Raw genomic sequence first — 12,078 nt, 5'->3', positions numbered from 1 at the left:
TTCGCGTTTGTAATGAAATGTAACTTAGAAATTTGTGAAGATTGGCCGGCATTTTGTGAATTCTAAATTTGCATGGGAATTCCTGTGGAAAAATACCATAAATAGTGGTGCTAGAAAGTTTGTGAACCCTGTACAATTTTCTCTATTTCTGCATAAACATGACCTAAAATGGTGTCAGATCTTCACACAAGTCCTAAACTTGATAAAGAAAACCCCATTAAATAACACCAAAATTATACTTATTTATTGTGAAAAATCATCCAATATTACATGTATTTGTTAGAAAAAGTATGTGAACCTTTTTTCAGGAACTGGTGTGACTCCCTTGTACAGCAATAACTTCAACCAAACATTTCTAGTAACTGTTGATCAGTCTTGCACATTGGCTTTTTCGGCATTCCTCCGTACAGAACTGCTTCAACTCTGGAACTGCTTGCTTCAGGTCCTTCCACAACATTTAGGAGGATTAAGGCCAGGACTTTGACTTCGCCATTCCAAAACACAATTTTTTTTCTTACTAAACCATTCTGTTGTTGTTTTTCTGATCATCGTCTTGTTGCAATATCCATCTTCTATTAAGCTTCAGGTAATGGACTGCTACCCTGTCGTTCTCCAGTAAAAAATGTCTTGATTCAGTTTTGAATTCATTGTTCCCTTAATGATTGCAAGCTGTCCAGGCCCTGAGGCAGCAAAACAACCCCAAACCATGATACTCTTTCCATCATGCTTCTCTGTTGGTATAAGGTTCTGGCGTTTTCCCTCCAAACATAACAGTGTGCATTTCTGCCAGAAAGTTCAACTTTTGTCCCATAAGTCCACAGAACATTGTCCCATTAGCATTGTAGAACATTCAGGTGGTCCTTTGCAAACTTGAGACGTGCAGCAATTTTTTTTTACTCTGTGGTGTTCTTCCATGAGCACCATTTTTGTTCAGTGTTTTTCTTATAGTGGACACATGAACAGTGACTTTAGCTAGTTCTTTTGCTGTTACCCTTGGGTTCTTTTTCACCTCCTTCAGCATTGCACGTTGTGCTGTTATTGTGATCTTTGCAGGATGCCCACTCCTCGGGAGAGTAACAATATTAGTGTTTCCCCTGATGAAGGGTCTCGGCCTGAAACGTCGACTGTACCTCTTCTTAGAGATGCTGCCTGGCCTGCTGCGTTCACCAGCAACTTTGATGTGTGTTGCTTGAATTTCCAGCATCTGCTGAATTCCTGTTGTTAGTGTTTCCCCCATTTGTTGACAATTTCTTTTATTTGGACTGATGAATATGCAGATCTTTAGAACTGCTTTTGTAGCCTTTTCCAGTTTAATGCATCTCTACAATTCTTCTTCTAAGGTCCTCTGAAAGTTGTTTTGATCAAGGCATGGTGCACATAAGCAGATCTTTTTTGAGAAGAGTAGGCTCTGTCATTAACCTAACATTTTTTTTTATAGGGCAAAGCACTTGTTCAACCCACATCTCCAATCTCATTTCATTGATTGAAACACCTGACTTTAAACAGCTTTTGCCGAAGGCATTACCCAGAGGTTCACGTGATTTTTCCAACAAAGGTGTGAGATATTGGATCATTTTTCTCAATAAATAAATGAGCAAGTGTATTGTGTTTGTTTTATTTATTTAATTGCGTTCTCTTTTAGGGCTTGTGTGAAGATTTGGTCATATTTATGCAGAAATAAGAGAAAGTTCTAAAGCATGAACAAACTTTCTAGCACCGCTCTGTCAATTTTTTCCAGTTTGCTCATCTGTCATCTGAGGAGTGAAGCTGTGTGGCCTTTTTCTTGGTAATGTGCAATCTCCACCCTCCCACACAAAATATATTTTGTATCGTTGCTGCTCTGACTGGTGTTTAACATGGAGTGTTAGTTCAATAACTAGGAAGGCGGGAAATCACATTTAGAGTATTGGGTTCTCTGTCTTTTGTTTTGCAATTATAGTCTTGGATTCATTGATCGAGATAGCTAGCTTCTCTGACACCCATTTGTAGAAATGTAAGCATCCTGTTAGTGATGTAGGAAGAGTCTTGGGGTTAAACTTGTAGATGTCATTCAGAAAGCCTGATTATTTCAAGTTGTTTAGTTCTCAAGACCATGCTCGAAGCACACAGCTCAACTTAGGTAAATGTTCTCCTGTCGTCTCCTGATTTGATATTTAGATCAGAACTGAAAAATAAAATGGTTTTCTAGTAAAAATGTAATTTACAGCTGTTTTGTAGATCTGCATGTTCTAGGCCTTTTCAGAAAGCATTTGGTAACTATTAGTATGGGCTTAGATTAAACTGAAAAAACACTTGGATTCTCTCTGAAGCATTAAAGCATGTTGTGACAATCTGAATCCATTGATGTAGTGATGATTTTTGTGTCTTAAATTAATGGACTGTTTTTCAGAGCTTTTATTGTATGTTAGGAATCTAAATAGTTAAATGCTGGTCCCTCTCTTCTTATGTTAAGGTGTAACAATTTCAAGCAGAGATCACTGGTAAACTATGAAGAATGTGAATCTTTGCTTGCTTTCTCCATTTATAGCCTAAAGGTGCAAGTACGGTTGTTTACTTTTAGACTGAATTTTAACTTGGCTGGGAATAGCTAAACATGCCGGGAATCAGTGATCTTTTGGTCTGTTTCACCACTTCCAGCTTGTAAAGTACCCTTTACGTTTCCGTTTCTGTATCCAATGGAGGAATACGTTACCTGAGAGTGGGGGGAATTATTGGGTGTTAAATGTTGTTTTCTTAAAAAATGTATTCGGTGTTCCTTATTGGTTTGTGACATTGCTTAAACTTATTGTGTTGTTTATTCACTTTCACAAGGATTAGTTTTCTGTAAAACCGAAAGAAAAGTGTTCGTAAGGTTGAGATTGCATGTCTGTTTGCCGGGAATTGTATGTCTGAGCCCTCGGGTTCCTACTATTAAACCATAGCTTTTAACTGGATGTTTTTGATCTCTGGAGAGCAAATGGTCGCACAGAAGGCACAGTGATTTTATGAAATTATCCTCACCGCCAAGGAGTAACCTTTTTCCTTTGTCTTGGTTTTCATATGCTTATCCTCTGCATTATGCATATTCTGTGTGACTGGGCTTGTAAATCCCTGCACAGCTGACACTTGCTAAGCATTTTACAATGTATTTCCAAGTAGCTTCTTCATTTGCTGTTCATTAAATTAACATATGTTGTTTATTTGGGTTAAATAAACAGGGATAGGTATTTACTTTGATTTGTCTACAGTTAGTACAATTTTTGGATAATAAAATATTTGCACTGCAGCTACATGTTCAAAACGAGCTGTCTTGCACACTATCATACTTGTACCATCGCATAACATTATATAATTAAATTTATACTTTTTTCATTCTGCATTGCTACTAAAACTTGTATAATTTTAATTTTGCTCTAGTTGTGTCATGTTTCAAAAGCATGTTCTACTATGATTAATTGGCAAATTATTATAATTACATGAAAAGGAGCATTGTAATTCATTAAAGGGCATGCACATAGCTCCACAAATTATTCTATGTGCCTATTTTGCACGATTTACATGAGTTATAAAATGGTTGTACCAAAATAGTTTTGTAAATAAATTTTATACTGCTAGGATTAAGTCAAAATCGTGAAGTATTTGTTTTGATTTTAAATTGCACTTTAACTGCTGCAGTAGTATTGCCCAAATTTGAATTTTATATCAACAAATTTTATTAGAAAGAGTTTAGTAAAAACAAATCCCAAATCTGAAACATCAATTAATTTTATACGAAGGGTAATACCTGGTACATGAACTTGTTTCTTTTTTCCACTGATAAGGTGTGTTTTTCTTAGCTTTGTCTGATCCTGCAAGAGGCATTGGTATGACATAGTAAACCTTCATGGACTATCTGGGGAGTAATCCTTTCTTATCATGACCCAAAAAATATTCTGTTGTCTCACCACCGAGACATCATGTGCACTATTCCATTGAAGGTCTCCAACTCCCCCAGCATAATATGAAATTTGCTTGTTTTCTTCAGTACATCTGAAAATGCTCTCACTTAACCTCAGATCATGTATGTACTGCTTGATACACAGTAAAGAATGCGGGCTTGATAACAGCCAGAATCAACAAAATAGCTGTTATGTTTTGAAATCAATCATTTTTTAACATTTTTATAAACAAAAATGCCTAAGATTTGTAAAAACCATGGCCAGTTTAATCTGGTATGCTGGTCCAAGGTTGCCTCTGCTGCCGCAATTCGGGGGACTCTCAGGTTGGAGGAGCAACACCTCATATTCTGTCTGAGTAGCCTACAACCTGACAGCATGAACATCGATTTCTCCAACTTCCAGTAACTTCTTCCCCGCTCCCTCCCCACCCCCCCCACCATTCCCCATTCTGGTTCTCCCCCTTACCCCCCAAAAAAGTGTTTTTTTTTAAAAACGCAAACACACACAACTGGTCTAATCATGGTGTAGCATCCAATGGCCACACAGGTGCTCGCAACCAACACTAGTACACTAGTTATTGTCTGCTCAGCAACTCCCCTGTCCCAGTTAAGTGGCATAGTGTCCCAAATAAATGAAGGAAATCCTGGCAATTTTCTAGATGAGTTTTTGTTCTTTAGGAGTTGTCCCAGATAAGCGGCTGCCCCAATTAACCAGAATCCACTGCATTTGGTTTTGCCTTGCGAAGCTGTCACAGGGTTGTGAATGACATAGTTAAGCATTCATTAAAAACAGTTTTAATAGTAGGTTTAGAATTTCTGTAGAAGTGCTCATTTAGACCATTACCATAAGACATAATGGCTTTATTATAACTGATTTATTATCCTTCTCAACCCTATTCTCCTCCTCTCCTCCCCCCATGACTTTTGATGCCCTTACATATCAAGAATCTATCAACATCCGCTTTAAATATACCCAATGACTTGTCCTCCAGGACCTTCTATGGCAAAGAATTCCACAGGTTCACCACTCCCTGGTGAAAAACAAAGCTGAATTGTAATATGAACGTATCGACTAAAATGCCTGTGTTAGATCCAGTCTCTTACAGCTGAGATGTTGTGGGCTGTATGATTTGCTGTTTGGGAACTTTGGCATTAAGTGAACCTGTGAAGTATAGACTCTCGCACTGAAAATTGGAAACATCTGAGAAAGTGAAGCATTTTGGTCAAAGTTCTTGCTTCCATGTTTCCAGTCTAATATTCCACTTGCACTAACTCCATTTCCTTGACGAGGAGTGAGTAATCCATTGCTTCATTGTCAATCAGCTGAGTGCTGAACAGCCATCTGTGGGTATCTGTAAAATGTTTTGAAGTTGCATGAGGGCCTCATTGGGCATGTGATTATCATGTTTGAGCCTCATGAAGATGGCCTCTTTCACTATTGCAGAAGTTTATGATGTGATGCTCAAGACCGACTCTTCCAATCTCATTCCAGGTATGCACATTTTGGCTGAGATGACTGCCTGCAGCTTGGACATTCTTTGCTGCTATGCCAAAAGCATCCAAATCGTCGATGACCATCGCAATAGAGCATCGGTGTCTAGCTGAGCAGTGCTCGGACCATCCTCCACTATCAATTTTCTACAACTGTTTGTCTCCACCTTCTGCTCTTGCTCATCTGTAATGTGAAAACTCAAATCTCTTATTGGAGTCACTGAAGTAAGAATATTGAAGGAAAGGTGAGGATAAATGATCGGTCTGGAGGGGGATATGAAAATTTTTGCCTTGTTAAACATGCTGCAGAAATTTTGCGTTTTCATACTGCTGGCGGCCTCCCTGTTTTCAAATAATTCAGATGTTAAAATTCAGACCTATGTCAGATAACAGCCCTTGGTACTTGCCTGACCTTCCCAAATGGCCACTTTTTGATCCTTTATTAGAACAGATGATAAATACAAATAGTGATGCTGCTTAAAACCAAATGGAAATCATGACCATCTCCTAAGATGACAAATTTAAAAACTGTTTCCAGTCAATGCAGTCACACAAAGAAATTAGAAAATTGATGTTTTGATGGGTTTGAGTTTATTTTGCCCCCTACAAGAATCATTCCACAGAAAAAGTCACTTGGATCACATTTCTTCCCCATTCTGATGTTTGGACTGAACAATAATTGAACATTTTGACCATGTCTGGATGTTTTTATGCATTGACTTGCTGCCACATAATTTGCTGATTATATATTTCCATCAATGAGTAGGTGTACCTATTGAAGTGGCCACAGAGTGTAAGTAAGAGTTTGAACTAATAGTGAATGTTGCTCATTTTTTTACTACATTCCTTATCAGGTTATTACCAATAAGTTAATTTTTAGCTGTGAGTGGGTTAAAAGAAAATGTGGTATTCTGACTGTTGTTGTAATAAAACAAATACAAAGCACCTCAGCACTAGATTTCTTGCGTAGCCCTGAATTAATTCTAAGCAATTTTATTGAAACAGAAAATATTTTTAGGTTTCTGGATTTTCTTTCACAGGTGTTAAATTTATTTAAACCTGGAATTATGCAGAATATGTGAAATGGAGATGGCTTAATATGGTAACTGTACAAACATTTGATATAAGCCAGTCATATGAGTAAAGTACATTTAAAATGCTAACTTTCAAATTTAAAATACCAGTCAAAAGTTTTTACCAAATAGTGTTCTTTTAGTTTTTTTAGAAGCATTATGTTGGATGCCTATGTAGTGACTAGCATCATGTAAGCATTATGATCTTTGATGTAGAATGGCACAAATTTACCTTGAATACATTGGAAAAATTGCAAAGAAAGTTGTTTTCATTGATGCAAAGGAACATTTAAAATCATTCTTAAATATAATTCACATTCAAGTTCTTGTACTTTTTAAGACTGAGGCATAACGTCATATGATGAGATTAATATCGTAAATGAGTTTTTACTATTATGTGGAACTCTTTGCCTGTGAACTCCAGTCCCCTGAACTTATGCATGTTAAATCTTGTATGCCTGCAGTTCCAAATTGAGTGATGGGGCATTAAGCAGCAACAGAGCCTCTAGCCACATTATTGGGTGATGAGATTGGGCCACAACAATTTCCCCTCTCAAAATTCCTCTGGGAGCTGTTGATACCCAGCAAAGTCAATTCCCTAGTCAAAACTTTGTGTTTCTGGTGATCTAAAATTTTGATACATTTAAATATTAAAGTATCTAGTACATTAAAGTACATTTAAAAGTAACTTTCATTTTAAAGTTTTTAATTTAAAAATGAAAGTAAAGCAAAGTAGGGTTGATTTTGGACATTTGGGGCTCCTCCACTGGTCCAATGAGTAGAGAGAGAATTTATCAGGTTCATGGGGAATGGGCCATGGTGGGAGGTTGCAATGATAAATAGATAAAATATTACCGAATGTTAATATTAAAGTCATATCAAATTGCTTTACAACATTTAACAGTACATATAATTAGAAACTATAAAAGTTTACCCCCTCTTTAACTGCCACTGCTATGGGGAGAGCAAATTGCTCACCATAAACTCCTGGGAGAATTCAGAGGTGCTGCTTACAAGGAAGTGGCCAGTGGAGGTTAGCTATTGGGTATGGACCGTAACTCACACCCTGATGCCAGTGAATATTTCTAGCACTTGACTGAAAAATGACAGAGTTTGAAGTTGCCAATGATTCCAGTAAGATCTTGACACATTTTGAAAGTTTCTGTGATCGTGTTGCAGAAATCATTCTTATTGGTAATAACCTGTTTTATAAATGCATTGTATTGTTTAATGCCTGGAATGAATATATTGGCTATTTTGGCACACAGATTATACTATTATAGTTCTGCAGTAGTAAATAAAGAAATAAACGGTAATCTGAGAATAGAAAATACACCATCAACTGTCTTGCCTTTGAAATAAGAGTCGAGGAGTTTTATGAAATGCGTTTTCCAGTCTGCATCTTCCATTAGTAGAAAGACATTGTGTCGACAGCCTGATTATTACAGATCCATGCTGATGACTTTGTTGCTGGGATTATCTCTTGTAGCATCAGCCATCTGCTGCAATCTTGTCTAAAGAGAAATTGTGCAGGAATGCTTAGTGCGTTCATTTTTACATGGTTTTAAAATGCAACTTGACTATTGCCACTAACATTTCAGCAACCAGGCTTTTAATTAAAATACCCTCCATTCGTTTAAAGTAGATAAATTTTTTCTTATGCATACTGTTTATGAATAGTTATTTAGTTATTAGCATCATGAAAAGATCTTGAATTAGTAATGCAATAGCAATGGAATATAATTTTGAAATGACGTTTTGAAAGGGACTGTATGAAAGAATACTTCTTGAAAAGAAAACTTGTATAGTTTGTAATCTTGTATGATGATACGTTCTGTAATTTTTCCCCACCAGTTTAAGTTTTATTCCTATGTAAATAGTCATCATTTTAATTAGCATTCGAAGTATGTACGGAAAAGGGAGGTGGTACAGTAGTGTAGTGGTTAGTACAATGCTTTACAGTACAGGCGACTCAGGTTCAATTCCTGCCACCGCCTCAAAGGAGTTTGTATCACCTTCCTATAACAGCATCGGTTTCCTCCAGGTGCTCCGGTTTCCACCCAGAGTCCAATGAACAATTGGTAGTTTAATTAGTCACTGTAAATTATCCTATGATTAGGCTAGGATTAAATTGGGTGATTGCTGGGTGGTGTGGCTTGAAGGCCAGGTGGGCCAACTCCACACTCTCTGTCAACAGAATTTTTAAAACAATCTGGATCCACTGACAAGTAAGATTTTGTAACTTTGTCATTCAATGATGAAGATCTGACTAGCAATGCAAATTAAAGACAAATGACATATCATCCCTTGCCCAAATTTGCATACAACTGTTATTAATGTTAATATTCATCACTTCGATGAATATCAGATAAAGTTGATACTTTGTTCACCTTTGTAAAAATGTATCAGAGGCACTTAATTCATATAGTTGCAAATTATTGCATGATACATGCTTAGGTCATCAGTTGTTGTTCTTGAACCTGGTGGCTTACAAAGTCATCTTACAGGATAGTGTAGAGCCACTAATTTTATTTGTAAGTTTTGACTGAATTTAGGCCAAACCATTCAAGGATGGTTGTTTTTTGCTACTATTATCAAAACAAAAATATTCCTACATATGTTCTTTTGACTAAATGAATATGTGTATTTCTTTCCTTTAAGCATTTAAATATGAATTTTCTTTTCTTACCTCAGCACACAGGGGAACAGATTGCACCTTTATTAAACATCTTAGTACTTTTGCTTTGTTTTTATACATGAAAATTAGCTTCATATGCAATGTAAAATATGAAATATATGAAGATGTTAAATTGAGCTTCTGTAAAATAGATGTTCACACTGATTATAACAAGGGCAAATAGCAGATGATATTATTTGGAATCTAGAAATATTATAAGTTGGGATACATGGGTAATTTTTCCCCAGTAGCTTAAGTTTTATTCCTATTAAAATAGAGTGCTCTTGCAACCATTAAAGCTCCATCTGTCAAATGCGGAGCTATGGTAACATGGCTACTGACTGCATATTCCTGTTGAAATTATGCTGTCAGCCACTCCAGTTATTGCCTTGAATTAACGTTCTTTTTGAATACCGAAGGGTAACTGGGGGAAAAAAGTTGGAATGTATTCTATTTTGAGGATTTTCAAGCAAATTTTTATTTGTGGAATGTACCAGTTACATTGTTTAACTATTTATCATGGTTTCCATTCCTTCCTCCACTTTCCACTATTAAATTGTTTAAAAAGAACAATCATGATGATTTACAAAAGCCCATGTATTGCAATTTGAAGCCCTGACTTATTGCCCTAACCCAAGTATGAACACTGTAAAGTAAGTTCAACTTACACAGTCATTTTGTTTCTTCAGTGAATTTACTTAAGTTGAGAGAGAAGTAACTTTATTTTTGTTGTCTTTATGTTTAAGCAGTAAAATTTCTTTATAGTTCAAAGTTCATAAGGAATGAAAGTCTTTAATTTTGGTCATATTGTGTAGGTTTTGTGTAAATATATAATGCATATATAAATGTATATATAAATGTCTTGCTCTAACATTGAGCAACATCTAACTGTATCATTACAACACTTTTAATTCCTGTGCAGTACACATCAGCCTGGTTCCCTCTGAGTAATTTGACAATTTAATATCAATTATTGAGTGTTTCATTAAGACTATTATATTTGAATATGTGCAGAATACAGAATAAAGTAGATGAACTTGTAGCACGGCAACAGATTGGCATGTATGACGCTGTAGGCATTACTGAATCATGGCAGAAAGAAGATTATAACAGGGAACTTTACATCCAAGGATGAGCATTGTATTGAAAGGCCAGGCAGGTAGGTAATGGGGGAGACATGGCTCTGCTGGTTTAAAAAAAATGAAATCAAACCATTAGAAAGAGGTGACATAGGCTCAGTAGGTATTGAATCATTCTGGCTGGAGGTAAGGAATAGTAAGGTTAAAAAGAGCATGATGGAGTTATATACAGACCACCAAACATTAGTAAGGATGTCGTCTACAACTTACAACGGGAGATACAAAATGCATGCCAAAAGGACAACGTCATGATAGTCATAGGGGATTTCAGTAAGCAGGTAGGTTTAGGGAAAATCCAAGTTGGGGCTGAATTCTGAGGGGAATTTTCTAGAAAGCCTATGTGATTGCTTTTTAGAGCAGCTCATATTTCGGCTCATTAAGGGATCAGCTATTCTGGAATAGGTGTTGTGTAATGAACTGGAATTGATTAGAGAGCTTAAGGTAAAGGAGCCCTTGGGGAGGCAGTGATCATACTATGATAGAATTCATCCTGCAATTTGAGAAAGAGAAACTAAAGTCAAATGTATCAGTGTTACAATGAGTAAAGCAAATTACAGAGGCATGAGAGAAGTTGGCCAGAATTGATCGGAAAAGAATGACGGCAGAGCAGCAATGGCTGAAGTTTCTCAGAGCTCAGGATGTACTCATCCCAAAGAGGAAGAAGCATTCTTGAGGCAGGATGATACAAGTGTACCCGAAAAGAGAAGTCAAAGCCTACATAAAAGATAGAGGGGATATATAACAGCAAAAAATAGTGGAAAGTAAGAGGATTGGGAAACTTTTAAAAACAACAGAAACTTAGAAAAAAGTCATAAAAAAGGAAAAGATGGAATATGAAGGTAAAGCTAGTCAATAATATTAAAGAGGATACCAGAAGTTTCTTCAGATACATAGTGTAAAAGAGGCAAGAGTAGATATTGGACTGCTGGAAAATAATGCTGGACAGGTAGAAATGGGGGACAAGGAAATGGTGGACGAGTTAAGTATTTTGCATCAGTCTTCACTGTGGAGGACACTAGTAGTTAACCTAAAGTTCGAGAATGTCAGGTGTCAGAAGTGTGTGAATGTGCCATTACAAGGGAGGAGGTTCTTGTGAAACTGAAAAGTCTGATGGTAGATAAGTCACCTGGATCAGATGGTGTACATGCCAGGGTTCTGAAAGAGGTGGCTGAAGAGATTGTGGAGGCATTAGTATTGATCTTTCAAGAATGAATTGATCCCGGCATGGTTCCAGAGGACTGGAAAATTGCAAATATCACACCACACTTCAGGAAGGGAGAAATGCAGAAGAAAGGAAACTGTAGGCCAGTTAGTCTGACCTCAATGGTTGGGAAGATGTTGGAGTCGATTGCTAAGGATGTGGTTTCAGGGTACTTGGAGGCACACCAAGTAAATAAGCCGTAGTCAGTATCATTTCCTCAAGGGAAAATCTTGGGTGACAAATCTGTTGGAATTCTTTTAAGAAATAAGCAGGGTAGACTAAGGAGAATTGATAGATGTTGTGTACTTGGATTATCAGAAGGCCTTTGACAAGGTGCCACACATGAGGCTGCTTAACAAGTTAAGAGCCCATAGTATTACAGGAAAGATACTAGCATGGATAAAGCAATGGCGGATTGGCAGGAGGCAAAGTGTGGGAATAAAGGGAACCTTTTCCAGTTGGCTATCAGTGACCAGTGATATTCCACATGGGTCTGTGTCGGGACTTTTTTAAGTTACATGTCAATAATTTTGATGAGAGAATCTCAGAAAGGTAGCGTCCATTATTAAGGATCTCCAGCA

The 12,078-nt window shown here is 36.9% G+C and overlaps 1 protein-coding gene across 13 annotated transcripts in view; it reads left to right on the top strand.

The window, feature by feature from the left end:
- Window positions 1-12,078, top strand: part of baz2ba (bromodomain adjacent to zinc finger domain, 2Ba) — a 251,814-nt gene that overhangs the window by 78,379 nt on the left and 161,357 nt on the right. For 10 of the 13 annotated variants that reach the window (XM_063052309.1, XM_063052310.1, XM_063052308.1 and 7 more), the window contains exon 3: window positions 5,409-5,652. The exons of the other annotated variants lie outside the window; for them this stretch is intronic. The gene's annotated coding sequence lies outside the window, so the exon portion shown is untranslated. The remainder of the gene's footprint in view (window positions 1-5,408; window positions 5,653-12,078) is intronic. 13 annotated transcript variants of the gene reach the window in all.

Source organism: Mobula hypostoma, chromosome 6 (genome assembly GCF_963921235.1).
Source record: "Mobula hypostoma chromosome 6, sMobHyp1.1, whole genome shotgun sequence".
Taxonomy (NCBI): Eukaryota; Metazoa; Chordata; class Chondrichthyes; order Myliobatiformes; family Myliobatidae; genus Mobula; species Mobula hypostoma.
Note: the sequence above shows the minus strand (reverse complement) of the source record. Positions and strands in the feature narration are given on the sequence as shown.